Source organism: Schistocerca piceifrons, chromosome X (assembly GCF_021461385.2).
Source record: "Schistocerca piceifrons isolate TAMUIC-IGC-003096 chromosome X, iqSchPice1.1, whole genome shotgun sequence".
Classification (NCBI taxonomy): domain Eukaryota; kingdom Metazoa; phylum Arthropoda; class Insecta; order Orthoptera; family Acrididae; genus Schistocerca; species Schistocerca piceifrons.
The window spans coordinates 979,393,709-979,418,168 of NC_060149.1; positions in this window are offsets into that span (position 1 = coordinate 979,393,709).

A 24,460-nucleotide genomic window follows, 5' to 3' on the forward strand; every position below is an offset into this window, starting at 1 on the left:
GGTCCAAGGGATACAGTAAACCTGGAGTGAAGCATCGGAATCTATAACTAGAGGCACAGGAATGGTTCAAAACATAGACAGTAAGAAGAGTCAGTCTTGTTGTACTTAATTCTGCATTGTGCCTTTTGTATTTAATTCCGATGCAATTTCTGTGTTTCATCGTCAATATGAAGGTCCAAGGGATACAGTAAACCTGACGTGAAGCATCGGAATTTATAACTAGTGTCACAGGAAAGGTTCAAAACATAGTAAGAAGAGTCAGTCTTCTTGTACTTAAGTCGGCATTGTGCCTTTTGTATTTAATTCCGAAGTTATTTCTGTGTTTCATCGTCAATAAGAAGGACCAAGGGATACAGTAATCCTGAAGTGAAGCATCGGAATCTATAACTAGTGTCACAGGAATGGTTCAAAGCATAGTCAGTAAGAATAGTAAGTCTTCTTGCACTAAAGACATCATTGTGCATATTATATTTGATTCTGATGCAATTTCTGTGTTTCATGGTCAATAAGAAGGTCCAAGGGATACAGTAAACCTGAGGTGAAGCATCAGAATCTATTACTAGTGTCACAGGAATATTCAAAGCATAGACAGTAAGAAAAGTCAGTTGTCTTGTACTTAACTCGGCATTGTGCCTTTTCTATTTAATTCCAAAGTAATTTCTGTGTTTCATCGTCAATAAGAAGGTCCAAGGGATACAGTAAACCTCAAGTGAAGCATCGGAACCTATAACTAGTGTCACAAGAATGGTTCAAAACATAGACAGTGGGAAGAGTCAGTCTTCTTGTACTTAAGTCGGCATTGTGCATTTTCTATTAAATCCGATGCAATTTCTGTGTTTCATCGTCAATAAGAAGGTCCAAGGGATACAGTAAACCTCAAGTGAAGCATGGGAATCCATAACTAGTGTCACAGGAATGGTTCAAAACATAGACAGTGGGAAGAGTCAGTCTTCTTGTACTTAAGTCGGCATTGTGCCTTTTCTATTTAATTCCGATGCAATTTCTGTGTTTCATCGTCATAAAGAAAGTCAGAGGGATACAGTAAACCTGAAGTGAAGCATCGGAATCTATAACTAGTGTCACAGGAATGGTTCAAATAATAGTCAGTAAGAGGATTCCGTCTTTTTGTACTTAAGTCGGCATTCTGCCTTTTGTGTTTAATTCCGATGCAATTTCTGTATTTCATCGTAAATAAGAAGGTCCAAGGGAAGCAGTAAACCTGAAATGACGCATCGGAATCTATAACTAGTGTCACAGGAATGGTTCAAAGCATAGGCAGTAAGAAGGGTCAGTCTTCTTGTACTTAAGACGGCGTTGTGCCTTTTGTATTTAATTCCGATGCAATTTCTGTGATTCATCGTCAATAAGATGGTCCAAGGGATACAGTAAACCTGAAGTGAAGCATCGGAATCTATAACTAGTGTCACAGGAATGGTTCAAAACAAAGTCAGTAAGAAGAGCCAGTCTTCTTATCCTTAAGTCGCCATTGTGCCTTTTGTTTTTAATTCCGATGCAATTTCTGTGTTTCATCGTCAATAAGAAGGTCCAGGGGATACAGTAAACCTGAAGTGAAGCATCGGAACCTATAACTAGTGTCACAGGAATGGTCAAAACATAGTCAGTAAGAAGAGTCAGTCTTCTTGTACTTACGTCGGCATTGTGCCTTTTCTATTTAATTCCGATGCAATTTCTGTGTTTCATCGTCAATAGGAAGGTCCAAGGGATACAGTAAACCTCAAGTGAAGCATCGGAATCTATGACTAGTGTCACAGGAACGGTTCAAACATAGTCAGTAGGAAGAGTTGGTCTTCATGTACTTATGTCGGCATTGTGCCATTTGTATTTAATTCCGATGCAATTTCTGTGTTTCATCGTCAATAAGAAGTTCAATGGGATACAGTAAACCAGGAGTGTAGCATCGGAGTCTATAACTAGTGTCACAGGAATGGTTCAAATCATAGACTGTAAGAAGAGTCAGTCTTCGTGTACTTAAGTTGGCATTTTGTCTTTTGTATTTAATTCCGATGCAATTTCTGTGTTTCATCGTCAATAAGAAGCTCCAGAGGATACAGTAAACCTGAAGTGAAGCATCGGAATCTATAGCTAGTGTCACAGGAATGGTTTAAAATATAGTCAGTAATAAGAGTCAGTCTTCTTGTCCTTAAGTCGGCATTGTGCCTTTTGTATTTATTTCCGATGTAATTTCTGTGTTTCATCGTCAATAAGTAGGACCAAGGGATACAGTAAACCTGGAGTGAAGCATCGGAATCTATAACTAGTGTCACAGGAGTGGTTCAAAACATCGTCAGTAGGAAGAGTCGGTCTTCATGTACTTAAGTCGGCATTGTGCCTTTTGTATTTATTTCCGATGCAATTTCTGTGTTTCATCGTCAATAAGAAGGTCAGAGGGATACAGCAAACCTGAAGTGAAGCATCGGAATCTATAACTGGTGTCAATGGAATGGTTCAAAACATAGACAGTAAGAAGAGTCAGTCTTCTTGTCCTTAAGTCGGCATTGTGCCAATTGTATTTAATTCCGATGCAATTTCTGTGTTTCATCGTCAATAAGAAGGTCAGAGGGATACAGTATACCTGGAGTGTAGCATCGGAATCTATAACTAGTGTCACAGGAATGGTTCAAATCATAGACAGTAAGAAGAGTCAGTCCTCGTGTATTTAAGTGGGCATTTTGTCTTTTGTATTTAATTCCGATGCAATTTCTGTGGTTCATCGTCAATAAGAAGATCCAAGGGATACAGTAAACCTGAAGTGAAGCATCGGAATCTATAGCTAGTGTCACAGGAATGGTTCAAATCATAGTCAGTAAGAAGAGTCAATCATTTTGTCCTTAAGTCGGCATTGTGCCTTTTGTATTTAATTCCGATGCAATTTCTGTGTTTCATCGTCAATAAGAAGGTCCAAGGGATACAGTAAACCTGGAGTAAAGCATCGGAATCTATAACTAGAGTCACAGGAATGGTTCAAAACATAGACAGTAAGAAGAGTCAGTCTTGTTGTACTTAATTCTGCATTGTGCCTTATGTATTTAATTCCGATGCAATTTCTGTGTTTCATCGTCAATAAGAAGGTCCAAGTGTTACAGTAAACCTGACGTGAAGCATCGGAATTTATAACTAGTGTCACAGGAAAGGTTCAAAGCATAGTAAGAAGAGTCAGTCTTCTTGTACTTAAGTCGGCATTGTGCCTTTTGTATTTAATTCCGAAGCTATTTCTGTGTTTCATCGTCAATAAGAAGGACCAAGGGATGCAGTAATCCTGAAGTGAAGCATCGGAATCTATAACTAGTGTCACAGGAATGGTTCAAAGCATAGTCAGTAAGAATAGTAGGTCTTCTTGCACTAAAGTCATCATTGTGCATATTCTATTTGATTCTGATGCAATTTCTGTGTTTCATCGTCAATAAGAAGGTCCAAGGGATACAGTAAACCTGGAGTGAAGCATCGGAATCTATAACTAGTGTCACAGGAATGGTTCAAATCATAGACAGTAAGAAGAGTCCGACTTCTTTTACTTAAGTCGGCATTGTGCATTTTGTATTTAATTCCGACGCAATTTCTGTGTTTCATCGCCAATAAGACGGTCCACGGGATACAGTAAACCTGGAGTGAAGCATCGGAGTCTATACCTAGTGTCACAGGACTGGTTCGAAAATAGACAGTAAGAAGAGTCAGTCTTCTTGTACTTAATTCGGCATTGTGCCTTTTGTATTTAATTCCGATGCAATTTCTGTGTTTCATCGTCAATAAGAAGGTCAGAAGGATACAGTAAACCTGAAGTGAAGCATCGGAATCCATAACTTGTGTCACAAGAATGGTTCAAAACATAGTCAGTAAGAAGAGTCAGTGTTCTTGTACTTAAGTCGGCATTGTGCATTTTGTATTTACTTCCGATGCAATTTCTGTGTTTCATCGTCCATAAGAAGGTCCAAGGGATACAGTAAACCTGGAGTGAAGCATCGGAATCTATAACTAGTGTCACAGGGACGGTTCAAAACATAGACAGTAAGATGAGTCAGTATTCTTGTACTTAAGTCGGCGTTGTGCTTTTTGTATTTATTTCCGATGCAATTTCTGTGTTTCATCGTCACTAAGAAGGTCAGAGGGATACAGTAATCCTGAAGTGAAGCATCGTAATCTATAACTAGTGTCACAGGAATGGTACAAAGCACAGTCAGTAAGAAGAGTCAGTCTTCTTGTGCTTAAGTCGGCAATGTGCCTTTTGTATTGAATTCCGATGCTATTTCTGTGTTTCATCGTCAATAAGTAGGTCCAAGGGATACAGTAAACCTGAATTGAAGCATCGGAATCTGTAACTAGTGTCACAGGAATGGTTCAAAGCATAGCGTGTAAGAAGAGTCAGTCTTCTTGTACTTAAGTCGGCATTGTGTCTTTTGCATTTAATTCCGATGCAATTTCTGTGTTTCTTCGTCAATAAGTAGGTCCAAGGGATACAGTAAACCTGAAGTGAAGCATCGGAATCTGTAACTACTGTCACAGGAATGGTTCAAAACATAGTCAGTAGGAAGAGTCAGTCTACTTGTACTTAAGTTTGCATTGTGCCTTTCGTATTTAATTCCGGTTCAATTTCTGTGTTTCACCGCAATAAGAAGGTCAGAGGGATACAGTAAACCTGAAGTGAAGCATCGGAATCTATAACTAGTGTCTCAGGAATGGTTGAAAACATAGTCAGTAAGAAGAGTCAGTCTTCTTGTCCTTAAGTCGGTATTGTGCCTTTTATATTTAATTCCGATGCAATTTCTGTGGTTCATCGGCAATAAGGTCAGAGGGATACAGTAAACCTGAAGTGAAGACTCGGTATCTATAACTAGTGTCTCAGGAATGGTTCAAAACATAGACAGTAGGAAGGGTCAGTCTTCTTGTACTTAAGTCAGCATTGTGCCTTTTCTATTTCATTCCGATGCAATTTCTGTGTATCATCGTCAATAAGAATGTCCAAGAGATACTGTAAACCTGGAGTGAAGAATCGGAACCTATAACTAGTGTCACAGGAATGGTTCAAAACATAGACAGTAAGAAGAGTCAGTCTTCTTGTACTTAGGTCGACATTGTGACTTTTCTATTTAATTCCGATGCAAGTTCTGTGTTTCATCGTCAATAAGAAGGTGAGAGGGATACAATAAACCTGAAGTGAAGCATCGAAATCTATAGCTAGTGTCACAGGAATGGTCCAATACGTAGTCAGTAAGAATAGTAAGTCTTCTTGCACTAAAGTCATCATTGTGCATATTCTATTTGATTCTGATGCAATTTCTGTGTTTCATCGTCAATAAGAAGGTCAGAAGGATACAGTAAACCTGAAGTGAAGCATCGGAATCCATAACTTGTGTCACAAGAATGGTTCAAAACATAGTCAGTGAGAAGAGTCAGTGTTCTTGTACTTAAGTCGGCATTGTGCATTTGTATTTAAATCCGATGCAATTTCTGTGTTTCATCGTCTATAAGAAGGTCCAAGGGATACAGTAAACCTGGAGTGAAGCATCGGAATCTATAACTAGTGTCACAGGGACGGTTCAAAGCATAGCGTGTAAGAGGAGTCAGTCTTCTTGTACTTAAGTCGGCATTGTGTCTATTGTATTTAATTCCGATGCAATTTCTGTGTTTCATCGTCAATAAGAAGGTCCAAGGGATACAGTAAACCTGAAGTGAAGCATCGGAATCTATACCTACTGTCACAGGAATGGTTCAAAACATAGTCAGTAGGAAGAGTCAGTCTACTTGTACTTAAGTTTGCATTGTGCCTTTCGTATTTAATTCCGATGCAATTTCTGTGTTTCACCGCAATAAGAACGTCAGAGGGATACAGTAAACCTGAAGTGAAGCATCGGAATCTATAACTAGTGTCTCAGGAATGGTTCAAAACATAGTCAGTAAGAAGAGTCAGTCTTCTTGTCCTTAAGTCGGTATTGTGCCTTTTATATTTAATTCCGATGCAATTTCTGTGGTTCATCGGAAATAAGGTCAGAGGGATACAGTAAACATGAAGTGAAGAATCGGAATCTATAACTAGTGTCACAGGAATGGTTCAAAACATAGACAGTAGGAAGGGTCAGTCTTCTTGTACTTAAGTCAGCATTGTGCCTTTTCTATTTCATTCCGATGCAATTTCTGTGTATCATCGTCAATAAGAAGGTCCAAGAGATACAGTAAACCTGGAATGAAGCATCGGAACCTATAACTAGTGTCACAGGAATGGTTCAAAACATAGACAGTAAGAAGAGTCAGTCTTCTTGTACTTAGGTCGACATTGTGACTTTTCTATTTAATTCCGCTGCAAGTTCTGTGTTTCATCGTCAATAAGAAGGTCAGAGGCATACAATAAACCTGCAGTGAAGCATCGAAATCTATAGCTAGTGTCACAGGAATGGTTCAATACATAGTCGGTATGAACAGTCAGATTTCTTGTCCTTAAGTCGGCATTGTACCTTTTGTATTTAATTCCGATGCAATATCTGTGTTTCATCGTCAGTAAGAATGTCCAAGGGATAGAGTAAACCTGGAGTGTAGCATCGGAATCTATAACTAGTGTCACAGGCATGGGTCAAAACATAGAGAGTAAGACGAGTCAGTCTTCGTGTACTTAAGTCTTCATTTCGCCTTTTGTATTTAATTCCGATGCAATTTCTGTCCTTTATCGTCAATAAGAACGTCCAAGGGATACAGTAAACCTGAAGTGAATCATCGGAACCTATAACCAGTGTCACAGGAATGGTTCAAAACATAGTCAGTAAGAAGAGTCAGTCTTCTTGTACTTAAGTCGTAATTGTGCCTTTTCTATTTAATTCCGATGCAATTACTGTGATTCATCAACAATAAGAAGGTCCAAGGGATACAGTAAACCTGAAGTGATGCATCGGAATCTACAACTAGTGTCACAGGAATGGTTCAAAACATAGACAGTTAGAAGAGTCAGTCTTCTTGTACTTAAGTCGGCATTGTGCCATTTCTATTTAATTCCGATGCAATTTCTGTGTTTCATCGTCAATAAGAAGGTCAGAGGGATAGAGTAAACCTGAAGTGAAGCATCGGAATCTATAACTAGTGTCACAGGAATGGTTCAAAACATAGTCAGTAAGAAGAGTAAGTCTTCTTGTACTTAAGTTGGCATTGTGCCTTTCGTATTTAATTCCGATGCAATTTCTGTGTTTGACCGGCAATAAGAAGGTCAGAGGGATACAGGATACCTGAAGTGAAGCGTCGGAATCTATAACTAGTGTCACAAGAATGGTTCATATGTAGACAGTAAGAAGAGTCAGTCTTCATGTACTTAAGTCCGCATTGTGCCTTTTGTATTTAATTCCGATGCAATTTCTGTGTTTCATCGTCAATAGGAAGGTCAGAGGGATACAGTAAACCTGAAGTGAAGCATCGGAATCTATAACTAGTGTCACAGGATTGGCTCAAATCATAGTCAGTAAGAAGAGTCAGTCTTCTTGTCCTTAAGTCAGCATTGTGCCTCTTGTATTTAATTCCGATGCAATTTCTGTGTTTCAATGGCAATAAGAAGGTCCACTAGATACAGTAAACCTGGAGTGAAGCATCGGAATCTATAACTAGTGTAACAGTAATGGTTCAAAACATAGACAGTAAGAAGAGTCAGACGTCTTGTACTTAAGTCGGCATTGTGCTTTTTGTATTTAATTCCGATGCAATTTCTGTGTTGCATCGTCAATAAGAAGGTCAGAGGGATACAGTAAACCTGAAGTGAAGCATCGGAATCCAAAACTAGTGTCACAGGAATGATTCAAAACATAGACAGTAGGAAGAGTCAGTGTTCTTTTACTTAAGTCGGCATTGTGCATTTTGTATTTAATTCCGATGCAATTTCTGTGTTTCATCGTCAATAAGAAGGTCCAAGGTATACAGTAAACCTGAAGTGAAGCATCGGAATCTGTAACATGTGTCACAGGAATGGTTCAAAACATAGTCAGTAAGTAGAGTCAGTCTTCTTGTATTTAAGTCGGCACTGTGCCTTTTGTATTTAATTCCGATGCAATTTCTGTGTTTCATCGTCAATAAGAAGGTTTAAGGTATACAGAAAACCTGAAGTGAAGCATCGCAAGCTATAACTAGTGTCACAGGAATGGTTCAAAACGTAGTCAGTAAGAAGAGTCAGTCTTCTTGTACTTAAGTAGGCATTGTGCCTTTTCTATTTAATGCTGATGCAATTTCTGTGTTTCATCGTCAAAAAGGAGGTCCAAGGGATACAGTAAACCTGGAGTGAAGCATCGGAATCTATAACTAGTGTCACAGGAATGGTTCAAAACATAGACAGTAAGAAGAGTCAGTCTTCTTGTACTTAAGTCGACATTGTGCCTTTTCCATTTCATTCCGATGCAATTTCTGTGTTTCATCGTCAATAAGAAGGTCAGAGGGATACAATAAACCTGAAGTGAAGCATCAGAATTTATAACTAGTGTCACAGGAATGGTTCAAACATAGTCAGTAAGAACAGTCAGTCTTCTTGTTCTTAAGTCGGTATTGTGCCTTTTGTATTTAATTCCGACACAATATCTGTGTTTCATCGTCAATAAGATGGTCCAAGGGATGCAGTAAACCTGGAGTGTTACATGGGAATCTATAACTAGTGTCACAGGAATGGTTCAAAACATAGACAGTAAGAAGAGTCAGTTTTCGTGTACTCATGTCGGCATTTCGCCTTTTGTATTTAATTCCGATGCAATTTCTGTGTTTCATCGTCAATAAGAAGGTCCGAGGGATACAGTGAACCTGAAGTGAAGCATTGGAATTCATAACTAGTGTCACAGGAATGGTTCAAAACATAGTCAGTAAGAAGAGCTAGTCTTCTTGAACTTATGTCTTGATTGTGCCTTTTCTATTTAATTCCGATGCAATTTCTGTGTTTCATCATCATTAAGAGGGTCCAAGGGAAGCAGTAAACCTGGAGTGAAGCATCGGAATCTATAACTAGTGTCAATGGAATGGTTCAAAACATAGGCAGTAAGAAGAGTCAGTCTCCTTGTACTTAAGTCGGCATTGTGCCTTTTGTGTTTAATTCCGATGCAATTTCTGTGTTTCATCGTCAATAAGAAGGTCCAAGGGATACAGTAAACCTGGAGTGAAGCATCGGAATCTATAACTAGTGTCACAGGAATGGTTCAAACATAGTCAGTAAGAACAGTCAGTCTTCTTGTCCTTAAGTCGGCATTGTGCCCTTTGTATGTATTTCCGGTGCAATTTCTGTGTTTCATCATCAATAAGAAGGTCCAAGGTATACAGTAAACCTGAAGTGAAGCATCGGAATCTATAACAAGTGTCACAGGAATGGTTCAAAACATAGTCAGTAAGAAGAGTCAGTCTTCTTGTATTTAAGTCGGCACCGTGCCTTTTGTATTTAATTCCGATGCAATTTCTGTGTTTCATCGTCAACAAGAAGGTCCAAGGGATCCAGTAAACCTGGAGTGAAGCATCGGATTCTATAACTAGTGTCACAGGAATGGTTCAAAACATAGACAGTAAGAAGAGTCAGTCTTCTTGTACTTAAGTCGACATTGTGCCTTTTCTATTTAATTCCGATGCAATTTGTGTGTTTCATCTTCAATAAGAAGGTCAGTGGGATACAATAAACCTGAAGTGAATCATCGGAATCTATAACTAGTGTCACAGGAATGGTTCAAACATAGTCAGTAGAACAGTCAGTCTGCTTGTCCGTAAGACGTCATTGTGCCTTTTGTATTGAATTCCGATGCAATTTCTGTGTTTCATCGACAATGAGAAGGTTCAAGGGATACAGTACACCTGGAGTGTAACATCGAAATCTATATCTTGTGTCACAGGAATGGTTCAAAACATAGACAGTAAGAAGAGTCAGTCTTCGTGTACTTAAGTCGGCGTTTGCCTTTTGTATTTAATTCCAATGCAATTTCTGTTTTTCATCGTCAATAAGATGGTCTAAGGGATACAGTAAACCTGAAGTGAAGCATCGGAATCTATAACTAGTGTCACAGGAATGGTTTAAAACATAGACAGTAAGAAGAGTCAGTCTTCTTGTACTTAAGTCGGCATTGTGCCTTTTGTATCTTATTCCGATGCAATTTCTGTGTTTCATCATCAATAAGAAGGTCAGAGGGATACAGAAATCCTAAAGTGAAGCATCGGAATCTATAACTAGTGTCACAGGAATGGTCCAAAACATAGTCAGTAAGAAGAGTCAATCTTCTTGTACTTAAGTTGGCAATGTGCATTTCGTATATAATTCCGATGCAATTTCTGTGTTTCACCGGCATTAAGAAGGCAAAAGGGATACAGTAAACCTGAAGCGAAGCATCGGACTCTGTAAATAGTGTCACAGAAAAGGTTCAAAACATAGACAGTAGAAGAGTCAGTCTTCTTGTACTTAAGTCGGCATTGTTTCTTTTGTTTTTAATTCCGATGCAATTTCTGTGTTTCATCGTCAATAAGAAGGTCCAAGGGAAACAGTAAACCTCAAGTGAAGCAACGGAATCTATAACTAGTGTCACAGGAATTGTTCAAAACATAGTCAGTAAGAATAGTCAGTCTTCTTGTCCTTAAGTCGGCATTGTGCCTTTTGTATTTAATTCCGATGCAATTTCTGAGTTTCATCGGCAATACGGTCAGAGGTATACAGTAAACCTGAAGTGAAGCATCGCAATCTGTAACTAGTGTCACAGGAATGGTTCAAAACATAGTCAGTAAGAAGAGTCAGTCTTCTTGTACTTAAGTCGGCACTGTGCCTTTTCTATTTAATTCCGATGCAATTTCTGTGTTTCATCGTCAATAAGGAGGTCCAAGGGATACAGTAAACCTGGAGTGAAACATCGGAATCTGTAACTAGTGTCACATTAATGGTTCAAAACATAGACAGTAAGAAGAGTCAGTCTTCTTGTACTTAAGTCGACATTGTGCCTTTTCTATTTAATTCCGACGCAATTTCTGTGTTTCATCGTCAATAAGAAGGTCAGAGGGATACAATAAACCTGAAGTGAAGCATCAGAATTTATAACTAGTGTCACAGGAATGGTTCAAACATAGTCAGTAAGATCAGTCAGTCTTCTTGTTCTTAAGTCGGTATTGTGACTTTTATTATTATTATTATTCGTTACAGTCAACTTTGGACTACGCTAAGCATCAGTCATTTCTTGTGCTTTTTCTTGCGTTCTTCCCAGTACTTCTTCATTTTTTCTGAGTGGGCTTCTTTACGTTCTTGCGACCAGGTTTTTCCCGTCTTCTTTGATTGCGTTCGGTCTTTGAATCCCTGTATTTTGTTGATGGCATTCCTATATTCCATTCTGTTCAAAACTGTCTCTGGTATAATGTTCATTTCTGCAATGTCTTCTTTTACTTCTTTCAGCCAGTTAATTTGTGTCTTTCTGCTTTCCATGTATTCCAGGATTTTCTTTGCCGTTCTTTCTGGTGCCATTCTTTTGACATGCCCATAGAAACTCAGTCTTCCCTTTTTAAAGTATGTTGTCAGTTTTTCAATTTTCTCGTATAACTCTTTATTGGATCGCAATTTATAATCTTGTCCATCCTTTTTAGGTCCTAAGATCTTTCTCATTATTTTTCTCTCTTTTATTTCCAATTTCTCCAACAGACGTTTTCTGTTCAGTGGGATGCATTCAATGGCATACAAACTTTCTGGTTTTATTACCGCATTGTAGTGCCTGAGCTTGGCATTGATGGAGATCGACTTTTTATTGTATACATTTCGGCATAGCTGGTATGCCGACCCATCTTTATTGCTCTTTCCTGTAGTGAAACATTTGGTAACCCTGTCGGTGTAATCCATTCCCCTAGATACTTAAATTTATGAACTCTCTTAATTATTCCATATTTAGTTTGCAATGTCTGTGTTGGGTCTGTTTTGTCCTGTATCATCAGTTCTGTCTTTTCATACGATATTTGTAGACCTGTCTTCTCAGCGATCTCATGCAGCATTTCTATCTGAATCTTTGCTGTTTCGATGTCATCTGCCAATATTGCCATGTCATCAGCAAATGCCAGACATTCAATTTTTGATTTATTTCTTCCTAACGTTATCCCATTTTTCACTCCAGCTTCTGCCATCTTCTTTCTCCATTCCCTGACCACTTTTTCAAGGACAATGTTAAACAACAGTGGGGAGAGCCCATCCCCTTGTCTAACACCTGTTCCAATTACAAACGGTTGTGACAATCTACCCAAAAACTTCACTTGCGATTTTGTTCCCGTAAGGGTTTCCTGGATTAGACTTCTGCTTTTATCATCAATCCCAAATTCTTCTAATGTGTTAATCAGGGTTGGTCTATCAATAGAATCATATGCTTTTTTGAAGTCTATGAATGTAATTACTAGATTTTTCGATGTGCGTGCGCGAAGTTGTATTATGGAGAGTAGACTGAATATCTGTTCACTGCATGATCTTCCTTTTCTAAACCCAGCCTGATATTCACCCAGTTCTTTCTCTACTTGATTTTCAATCCTGTTTTGTAGTGCCTTGGATAGGATCTTATAGGCCACTGATAACAATGAGATACCTCTGTAGTTATTTGTATTTGTCTTGGCACCCTTCTTATGTAACGGATGAATCAATGCTGTCTTCCATTCCTCCGGAATCTTCTCTGTATTCCAAATCTCTTCAAACAGCGCCTCGAAATTATTTATTAAGTTTTCTCCTGCGTATTTCAGTAGTTCCGCGACTAACGAATCTTTACCAGATGCTTTATTGTTTTTCAATCCTTTCAAGATCTCTTTAATTTCTTCTTTATTAGGTGGTTCAGAGTCTGGTAGCTTATTCTTAGGCTTCTCAAATGTCAAGGTTTCATCAGGTCTTTTGCAGCTTAGCAGCGTTTCAAAGTAGTTCGCTAGGTGTTGGCAATTTTGTTCCACGCTGGTGATCAGATTTCCTTTTTCATCTTTGAAGCAGAGTGTCGGTGGTTTATATCTTGTTATTGTAGTTCTGAATGTTTGAAAGAAATTGCGTGTATTGTTCTTAGAAAATTCATCTTGTATTTTCTGTATTTGTTGTGTGTCATATTTCCTTCGTTCACTTTTAATGATTTTCGTCGTTTCACGTCTTTGCGTTTTGAACTGCTCCCAGTCAGTTGGCCTTTTGGTTGAGTTGTATTTCTCCCAAGTTCTGGCTCTTTTCTGTAGTGCTTTCTCACAGACCTCATTCCACCAGGGATGCTTTTTCTTTTTGGTTAGTAAAATTGTTTGTTCTGCTACGTCTCGTATTGAGGTTGCAATTTCTTCCCATTTGTGACTTTTGATTTTATCTGTCTTTTCCTTGTAGTCGTCTAAGACTTGCTGATTGAGCATTAAGTCCTGTACTCTATATTTGGCTATTTTTGTTTCGTCACTCTTGTGACTTCTTTCTGGTGTTAATTTCATCTTAATTTTGGTCAGATAATGGTCAGAATCAAAGTTGGCCCCTTTCACCACCTGTACATCTTGAATGTCCCTTGAATTATCATAACTTATTGTTACGTGATCAATCTGGAACTCGCCAAGTAATTTGTTCGGTGATTTCCATGTTGTTTGTTTTTTGGGATTCTTCTGGAATTTAGTTGTCATAATGTTCAATTTGAATTTCTCACAAAACTCTACTAATCTCTCGCCATTCATGTTAGTTTTAGTGTGTGCTGTAAACCTCCCTGTGCTTTTTGATAATTCGTTTCTTCCAATTTGTGCATTAAAGTCTCCTAACTGAATTGTAGTGTGTTGCTCATTGATCTTCCCTATTGTTTCTTCCAGTTCCTCCCAAAATGTCTGCACTTTCTCTGGATTATGTTGGTTGTCTTTATTTATTGGTGCATGGGCATTTATAAGTGTGTACTTTTTATTTTTATTTCTGAATGTTATCAATGATATTCTTGGTGATTTAGATTTAAATTCTAGTACCTTAGTAGAGAATGAGTTATGTATCACAAATGCTGTGCCATATACCCGAAGACCTTTTGTATTCTTTACTATCTGCGCTGGTTTCCCTTTATAAATCCTGTACTGGTCTGCCTGTACTGTATCCTCATCTGGGTATCTTGTTTCTTGTATAGCCAGAAGTTTTGTATTTAATTCCGACGGAATTTCTGTGTTTCATCGTCAATAAGATGGTCCAAGGGATGGAGTAAACCTGGAGTGTAGCATGGGAATCCATAACTAGTGTCACAGGAATGGTTCAAAACTTAGACAGTAAGAAGAGTCAGTCATCTTGTATTTAAGTCGGCACTGTGCCTTTTGTATTTAATTCCGATGCAATTTCTGTGTTTCATCGTCAACAAGAAGGTCCAAGGGATACAGTGAACCTGAAGTGAAGCATTGGAATCTATAACTAGTGTCACAGGAATGGTTCAAAACATAGTCAGTAAGAAGAGTCAGTCTTCTTGAACTTATGTCTTGATTGTGCCTTTTCTATTTAATTCCGATGCAATTTCTGTGTTTCATCGTCAATAAGAGGGTCCAAGGGAAGCAGTAAACCTGGAGTGAGGCATCGGAATCTATAACTAGTGCCAATGGAATGGTTCAAAACATAGACAGTAAGAAGAGTCAGTCTCCTTGTACTTAAGTCGGCATTGTGCCTTTTGTGTTTAATTCCGATGCAATTTCTGTATTTCACCGTCAATAAGAAGGTCCAAGGGATACAGTAACCCTGGAGTGAAGCTTCGGAATCTATAACTAGTTTCACAGGAATGGTTCAAACATAGTCAGTAAGAACAGTCAGTCTTCTTGTCCATAAGTCGGCATTGTGCCTTTTGTATTTAATTCCGATGCAATTTCTGTGTTTCATCATCAATAAGAAGGTCCAAAGTATACAGTAAACCTGAAGTGAAGCATCGGAATCTATAACAAGTGTCACAGGAATGGTAAAACATAGTCAGTAAGAAGAGTCAGTCTTCTTGTATTTAAGTCGGCACTGTGCCTTTTGTATTTAATTCCGATGCAATTTCTGTGTTTCATCGTCAACAAGAAGGTCCAAGGGATACAGTAAACCTGGAGTGAAGCATCGGAATCTATAACTAGTGTCACAGGAATGGTTCAAAACATAGACAGTAAGAAGAGTCAGTCTTCTTGTACTTAAGTCGACATTGTGCCTTTTCTATTTAATTCCGATGCAATTTCTGTGTTTCATCGTCAATAAGAAGGTCAGTGGGATACAATAAACCTGAAGTGAAGCATCGGAATCTATAACTAGTGTCACAGGAATGGTTCAAACATAGTCAGTAGAACAGTCAGTCTGCTTGTCCGTAAGTCGGCATTGTGCCTTTTGTATTGAATTCCGATGCAATTTCTGTGTTCCATCGACAATGAGAAGGTTCAAGGGATACAGTAAACCTCGAGGGTAACATCGAAATCTATAACTTGTGTTACAGGAATGGTTCAAAACATAGACAGTAAGAAGAGTCAGTCTTCGTGTACTTAAGTTGGCGTTTGCCTTTTGTATTTAATTCCAATGCAATTTCTGTGTTTCATCGTCAATAAGATGGTCTAAGGGATACAGTGAACCTGAAGTGAAGCATCGAAATCTATAACTAGTGTCACAGGAATGGTTAAAACATAGACAGTAAGAAGAGTCAGTCTTCTTGTACTTAAGTCGGCACTGTGCATTTTGTATTTAATTCCGATGCAATTTCTGTGTTTCATCGTCAATGAGAAGGTCCAAGGTATACAGTAAACCTGAAGTGAAGCATCGGAATCTATAACAAGTGTCACAGGAATGGTTCAAAACATAGTCAGTAAGAAGAGTCAGTCTTCTTGTTGTCAAGTCGGCACTGTGCCTTTTGTATTTAATTCCGATGCAATTTCTGTGTTTCATCGGCAACAAGAAGGTCCAAGGTATACAGTAAACTTGAAGTGAAGCATCGGAATCTATAACTAGTGTCACAGGAATGGTTCAAAACATAGTTAGTAAGAAGAGTCAGTCTTCTTGTACTTAAGTCGGCATTGTGCCTTTTCTATTTAATTCCGATGCAATTTCTGTGTTTGATCGTCAATAAGAAGGTCCAAGGGATACAGTAAACCTGGAGTGAAGCATCGGAATCTATAACTACCGTCACAGGAATGGTTCAAAACATAGACAGTAAGAAGAGTCAGTCTTCTTGTACTTAAGTCGACATTGTGCCTTTTCTATTTAATTCCGACGCAATTTCTGTGTTTCATCGTTAATAAGAAGGTCAGAGGGATACAATAAACTTGAAGTGAAGCATCGGAATCTATAACTAGTGTCAATGGAACGGTTCACAACATAGACAGTAAGAAGGGTCAGTCTTCTTGTACTTAAGTCGGCATTGTGCCTTTTGTATTTAATTCCGATGCAATTTCTGTGTTTCATCGTCAATAAGAAGGTCTGAGGGATACAGTATACCAGATGTGAAGCATCGGAATCTATAGCTAGTGTCACAGGAATGGTTCAGAACATAGTCAGTAAGAAGAGTCAGTCTTCTTGTCCTTAAGTCGGCATTGTGCCTTTTGTATTTCATTCTGATGCAATATCTGTGTTTCATCGTCAATAAGAAGGTCTGAGGGATGCAGTATACCAGATGTGAAGCATCGGAATCTATTGCAAGTGTCACAGGAATGGTTCAGAACATAGTCAGTAAGAAGAGTCAGTCTTCTTGTCCTTAAGTCGGCATTGTGCATTTTGTATTTAATTCTGATGCAATGTCTGTGTTTCATCGTCAATAAGAAGGTCCAAGGGATACAGTGAACCTGAAGTTAAGCATCGGAATGCACAACTAGTGTCATAGGAATGGTTCAAAACATAGACAGTAAGAAGAAACAGCCTTCTTGTACTTAAGTCGGCATTGTGCCTTTTCTAATTAATTCCGATGCAATATCTGTGTTTCATCGTCAATAAGAAGGTCCAAGGGATACAGTAAACCTGAAGTGAAGCATCGGAATCCATAACTAGTGTCACTGGAAAGGTTCAAAATATAGACAGTGAGAAGAGTCAGTCTTCTTGTACTTAAGTCGGCATTGTGCCTTTCGCATTTAATTCCGATGCAATTTCTGTGTTTCATTGTCAATAGGATGGTCAGAGGGAAACAGTAAACCTGAAGTGAAGCATCGGAATCTATAACTAGTGTCACAGGAATGGTTCAAAACATAGTCAGTATGAAGAGTGAGTCTTCTTGTCCATACGTCGGCATTGTGCCTTTTGTATTTAATTCCGATGCAATTTCTGTGTTTCATCGTCAATAAGAAGGTCAGTGGGATACAGTAAACCTGAAGTGAAGCATCGGAATCAAAATTAGTGTCACAGGAATGATTCAATACATAGTCAGTAGGAAGAGTCGGTCTTCTTGTACTTAAGTCGGCATTGTGCTTTTTGTATTTAAATCCGATGCAATATCTGTGTTTCATCGTCAATAAGAAGGTCCAAGGGATACAGTAAACCTGGAGTGAAGCATCGGAATCTAAAACTAGTGTCACAGGAATGGTTCAAACATAGACAGTAAGAGGAGTCAGTCTTTTTGTACTTAAGTCGGCATTGTGCCTTTTCTATTTAATTCCGATGCAATTTCTGTGTTTCGTCGTCAATAGGAAGGTCAGAGGGATACAATAAACCTGAAGTGAAGCTTCGGAATCTATAACTAGTGTCACAGGAATTGTTCAAAGCATAATCAGTAAGAACAGTCAGTCTTCTTGTCCTTAAGTCGGCATTGTGCCTTTTGTATTTAATTCCGATGCAATTTCTGTGTTTCATCGTCAATGTGAAGGTCCAAGGGATACAGTAAACCTGGAGTGTAGCATCGGAATCTATAACTTGTGTCACAGGAATGGTTCAAAACATAGACAGTAAGAAAAGTCAGTCTTCGTGTCCTTTAGTCGGCATTTGCCTTTTGTATTTCATTCCGACGCAATTTCTGTGTTTCATCGTCAATAAGAAGGTCTAAGGGATACAGTAAACCTGAAGTGAAGCATCGGAATTTATAACTAGTGTCACTGGAATGTTTCAAAATATAGACAGTAAGAAGAGTCAGTCTTCGTGTACTTAAGTCGGCATTTTGCCTTTTGTATTTAATTCTGATGCAATTTCGGTGTTTCATCGTCAATAAAAAAGTCCAAGGGATACAGTAAACCTGAAGTGAAGCATCGGAAACTATAACTAGTGTCACAGGAATGGTTCAAAACATAGACAGTAAGAAGAGTCAGTCTTCTTGTACTTAAGTCGGCATTGTGCCTTTTCTATTTAATTCCGATGCAATTTTTGTGTTTCATCGTCAATAACAGGGTCCAAGGGACACAGTAAACCTGGAGTGAAGCATCGGAATCTATAACGAGTGTCACAGGAATGGTTCAAAGCATAGTCAGTAGGAAGAGTCGGTCTTCATGTACTTAAGTCGGCATTGTGCCTTATGTATTTAATTCCGATGCAATTTCTGTGTTTCATCGTCCATAAGAAGGTACAAGGGATACAGTAAATCTGGAGTGAAGCATCGGAATCTAAAACTAGTGTCACAGGAATGGTTCAAAACATAGACAGTAAGAGGAGTCAGTCTTCTTGCACTTAAGTCGGGATTGTGCCTTTTTTATTTAATTCCCATGCAATTTCTCGGTTTCGTCCTCAATAGGAGGGTCAGAGGGATACAATAAACCTGAAGTGAAGCATCGGAATCCATACCTAGTGTCACAGGAATGGTTCAAATCATAGTCAGTAGGAACAGTCAGCCTTCTTGTCCTTAAGTCCGCATTGTGCCTTTTGTATTTAATTCCGATGCAATCACTGTGTTTCATCGTCAGTGAGAAGGTCCAAGGGATACAGTAAACATGGAGTGTAGCATCGGAATCTATAACTTGTGTCACAGGAATGGTTCAAAACATAGACAATAAGAAGAGTCAGTCTTCGTGTACTTAAGTCGGCATTTGCCTTTTGTATTTAGTTCCGATGCAATTTCTGTGTTTCATCGGCAATAAGATGGTCTAAGGGATACAGTAAACCTGAAGTGAAGCATCAGAATCTATAACTAGTGTCACAGGAATGGTTCAAAACATAGTCAGTAAGAAGAGTCAATCTTCTTGTACTTAAGTTGGCATTGTGCATTTCGTATTTAATTCCGATGCTATTTCTGTGTTTCACCGGCATTAAGAAGGCCCAAGGGATACAGTAAACCTGAAGTGAAGCATCGGACTCCATAAATAGTGTCACAGAAACGGTTCAAATCATAGACAGTAAAAGAGTCGGTCTTCTTGTACTTAAGTCGGCATTGTTTCTTTTGTATTTAATTCCGATGCACTTTCTGTGTTTCATCGTCAATAAGAAGGTCCAAGGGAAACAGTAAACCTCAAGTGAAGCCTCGGAATCTATAACTAGTGTCACAGGAATGGTTCAAAACATAGTCAGTAAGATGAGTCGGTCTTCTGGTCCCTAAGTCGGCATTGTGCCTTTTGTATTTAATTCCGATGCAATTTCTGAGTTTCATCGGCAATACGGTCAGAGGGATACAGTAAACCTGAAGTGAAGCATCGGAATCTATAGCTAGTGTCACAGGAATGGTTCAAAACATAGACAGTAGGAAGAGTCAGTCTTCTTGTACTTAGGTCGGCATTGTGCCTTTTGTATTTCATTCCGATGCAATTTCTGTGTTTCATCGTCAATAAGAAGGTCAGAGGGATACAGTAAACCTGAAGTGACGCATCGGAATACAAACTAGTGTCACAGGAATGGTTCAAAACATACTCAGTAAGAAGAGTCAGTCTTCTTGGATTTAAGTCGGCACTGTGCCTTCTGTATTCAATTCCAATGCAATTTCTGTGTTTCATTGTCGATAAGAAGGTCCAAGGTATACAGTAAACCTTAAGTGAAGCATCGGAATCTATAACTAGTGTCACAGGAATGGTTCAAAACATAGTTAGTAAGAAGAGTCAGTCTTCTTGTACTTAAGTCGGCATTGTGCCTTTTGTATTTAATTCCGATGCAATTTCTGTGTTTCATCGTCAATAAGAAGGTCCAAGATATACAGTAAACCTGAAGTGATGCATCGGAATCTATAACTAGTGTCACAGGAATGGTTCAAAACATAGTTAGTAAGAAGAGTCAATCTTCTTGTATTAAAGTCGGCATTGTGCCTTTTCTATCTAATTCCGTTGCAATTACTGTGTTTCATCGTCAATAAGAAGGTCCAAGGGATACAGTAAACCTTAAGTGAATCATTAAAATCTATAACTAGTGTCACAGGAATGATTCAAAACATAGTCAGTAAGAAGAGTCAGTCTTCTTGTACTTAAGTCTTCATTGTGCCTTTTCTATTTAATTCCGATGCAATTTCTGTGTTTCATCGTCAATAAGAAGGTCCAAGGGATACAGTAACCCTGGAGTGAAGCATCGGAATCTATAACTAGTGTCAATGGAATGGTTCACAACATAGACAGTAGGAAGAGTCAAGCTTCTTGTACTTAAGTCGGCATTGTGCCTTTTGTACTTAATTCCGATGCAATTTCTGTGTTTCATCGTCAATAAGAAGGTCTGAGGGATACAGTATACCAGATGTGAAGCATCGGAATCTATAGCTAGTGTCACAGGAATGGTTCAAAACATAGTCAGTAATAAGAGTCAGTCTTCTTGTCCTTAAGTCGGCATTGTGCCTTTTGTATTTAATTCTGATGCAATTTCTGTGTTTCATCGTCAATAAGAAGGTCCAAGGGATACAGTGAACCTGAAGTTAAGCATCGGAATGTACAAGTAGTGTCATAGGAATGGTTCAAAACATAGACAGTAACAAGGGTCAGCCTTCTTGTACTTAAGTCGGAATTGTGCCTTTTCTATTTCATTTCGATGCAGTTTCTGTGTTTCATCGTCAATAAGAAGTTCAGAGGGATACAGTAAACCTGAAGTGAAGCGTCGGAATCTCTAACTAGTGTCACAGGAATCGTTCAAAACATAGTCAGTAAGAAGAGTCAGACTTCTTGTACATAAGTTGGCATTGTGCCTTTCGCATTTAATTCCGATACAATTTCTGTGTTTCACCGGCAATAAGAAGGTCAAAGGGATACAGGAAACCTGAAGTGAAGCATCGGAATCTATAACTAGTGTCACAGGAATGGTTCAAAACATAGTCAGTAAGAACAGTTAGTCTTCTTGTCCTTAAGTCGGCATTGTGAATTTTGTATTTAATTCCGATGCAATTTCTGTGTCTCATCGTCAATAAGAAGGTCCAAGGGATACAGTAAACCTGGAGTGTAGCATCGGAATCTATAACTTGTGTCACAGGAATGGTTCAAAGCATAGACAGTAAGAAGTGTCAGTCTTCGTGTACTTTAGTCGGCATTTGCCTTTTGTATTTAATTCCGACGCAATTTCTGTGTTTCATCGTCAATAAGAAGGTCTAAGGGATACAGTAAACCTGAAGTGAAGCATCGGAATCTATAACTAGTGTCACAGGAATGGTTCAAAACATAGACAGTGAGAAGAGTCCGTCTTCCTGTACTTAAGTCGGCATTGTGCCTTTTGTATCTTATTCCGATGCAATTTCTATGTTTCATCATCACTAAGAAGGTCAGAGGGATACAGTAATCCTGAAGTGAAGCATCGGAATCTATAACTAGTGTCACAGGAATGTTTCAAAACATAGTCAGTAAGAAAAGTCAATCTTCTTGTACTTAAGTTGGCATTGTGCATTTCGTATTTAATTCCGATGCAATTTCTGTGTTTCACCGGCAATAAGAAGGTCAGAGGGATGCAGGAAACCTGAAGTGAAGCATCGGAATCTATAACTAGTGTCACAGGAATGGTTCAAACATAGACAGTAAGAAGAGTGAGTCTTCTTGTACTTAAGTCGGCATTGTGCATCTTGTATTTAATTCTGATGCAATTTCTGTTTTTCATCGTCAATAGGAAGGTCAGAGGGAAACAGTAAACCTGAAGTGAAGCATCGGAATCTATAACTAGTGTCACAGGAATGGTTCAAAACATAGACAGTAAGAAGAGTCAGACGTCTTGTACTTAAGTCGGCATTGTGCCTTTTGGATTTATTTCCGATGCAATTTCTGTGTTTCATCGTCAATAAGATGGTCCAAGGCATACAGTAATCCTGAAGTGAAGCATCGGAATCTATAATTGGTGTCACTGGAATGGTTCAAAATATAGACAGTAAGAAGAGTCAGTCTTCTTGTACTTAAGTCGGCATTGTGCCTTCTTGTATCTAATTCCGATGCAATTTCTGTGTTTCATCGTCAATAGGAAGGTCAGAGGGAAACAGTAAACCTGAAGTGAAGCATCGGAATCTATAACTAGTGTCACAGGAATGGTTCAAAACATAGTCAGTATGAAGAGTCAGTCTTCTTGTCCTTAAGTTTGCATTGTGCTATTTGTATTTAATTCCGATGCAATTTCTGTGTTTCATCGTCAATGAGTAGGTCCAAGGGATACAGTAAACCCGGAGTGTAGCATCGGAATCTATAACTTGTGTCACAGGAATGGTTCAAAACATAGACAGTAAGAAGTGTCAGTCTTCGTGTACTTTAGTCGGCATTTGCCTTTTGTATGTTATTCCGATGCGATTTCTATGTTTCATCATCACTAAGAGGGTCAGAGGGATACAGTAATCCAGAAGTGAAGCATCGGAATCTATAACTAGTGTCACAGGAATGGTTCAAACTTAGACAGTAAGCAGAGTCAGTCTTGTAGTACTTAAGTCGGCATTGTGCCTTTTGTATTTAATTCCGATGCAATTTCTGTTTTTCATCGTCAATAGGAAGGTCAGAGGGAAACAGTAAACCTGAAGTGAAGCATCGGAATCTATAACTAGTGTCACAGGAATGGTTCAAAACATAGTCAGTAAGAAGAGTCAATCTTCTTGTCCTTAAGTCGGTATTGTGCCTCTTGTATTTAATTCCGATGCAATTTCTGTGTTTCATCGTCAATAGGAAAGTACAAGGGATACTGTAAACCTATAGTGAAGCATCGGAATCTATAACTAGTGACACAGTAATGGTTCGAAACATAGACAGTAAGAAGAGTCAGACGTCTTGTACTTAAGTCCGCATTGTGCCTTTTGTATTTAATTCCGATGCAATTTCTGTGTTTCGTCGTCAATAGGAAGGTCAGAGGGATACAATAAACCTGAAGTGAAGCATCGGAATCTATAACTAGTGTCACAGGAATGGTTCAAAATCATAGTCAGTAAGAACAGTTAGTCTTCTTGTCCATAAGTCGGCATTGTGACTTTTGTATTTAATACCTATGCAATTTCTGTGTTTCATCGTCAATGAGAAGGTCCAAGAGATACAGTAAACCTGGAGTGTAGCATCGGAATCTATAACTTGTGTCACAGGAATGGTTCAAACCATAGACAGTAAGAAGTGTCAGTCTTCGTGTACTTTAGTCGGCATTTGCCTTTTGTATTTAATTCCGACACAATTTCTGTGTTTCATCGTCAATAAGAAGGTCTAAGGGATACAGTAAACCTGAAGTGAGCATCGGAATCTATAACTAGTGTCACAGGAATGGTTCAAAACATAGACAGTGAGAAGAGTCTGTCTTCCTGTACTTAAGTCGGCATTGTGCCTTTTGTATCTTATTCCGATGCAATTTCTATGTTTCATCATCACTAAGAAGGTCAGAGGGATACAGTAATCCTGAAGTGAAGCATCGGAATCTATAACTAGTGTCACAGGAATGGTTCAAAACATAGTCAGTAAGAAGAGTCAATCTTCTTGTACTTAAGTCGGCATTGTGCCTCTTGTGTTTAATCCCGATGCAATTTCTGTGTTTCATCGTCAATAAGAGCGTCCAAGGGATACTGTAAACCTATAGTGAAGCATCGGAATCTATAACTAGTGTCACAGTAATGGTTCAAAACATAGACAGTAAGAAGAGTCAGACGTCTTAAACTTAAGTCGGCATTGTGCCTTTTGGATTTATTTCCGATGCAATTTCTGTGTTTCATCGTCAATAAGAAGGTCCAAGGCATACAGTAAACCTGAAGTGAAGCATCGGAATCTATAACTAGTGTCACTGGAATGGTTCAAAATATAGACAGTAAGAAGAGTCAGTCTTCTTGTACTTAAGTTGGCATTATGAATTTAATATTTAATTCCGATGCAATTTCTGTGTTTCATCGTCAATAAGAAGGTCAGAGGGAAACAGTAAACCTGAAGTGAAGCATCGGAATCTATAACTAGTGTCACAGGAATGGTTCAAAACATAGTCAGTATGAAGAGTCAGTCTTCTTGTCCTTAAGTCGGCATTGTGCCTTTTGTATTTAATTCCGATGCAATTTCTGTGTTTCATCGTCAATATGAAGGTCAGTGTGATACAGTAAACCTGAAGTGAAGCATCGGAATCCAAAACTAGTGTCACAGGAATGATTCAAACAAAGACAGTAGGAAGAGTCAGTCTTCTTGTACTTAAGTCGGCATTGTCCCTTTTGTATTTAAATCCGATGCAATTTTTGTGTTTCATCGTCAATAAGAAGGTCCAAGGTATACAGTAAACCTGAAGTGAAGCATCGGAATCTATAACTAG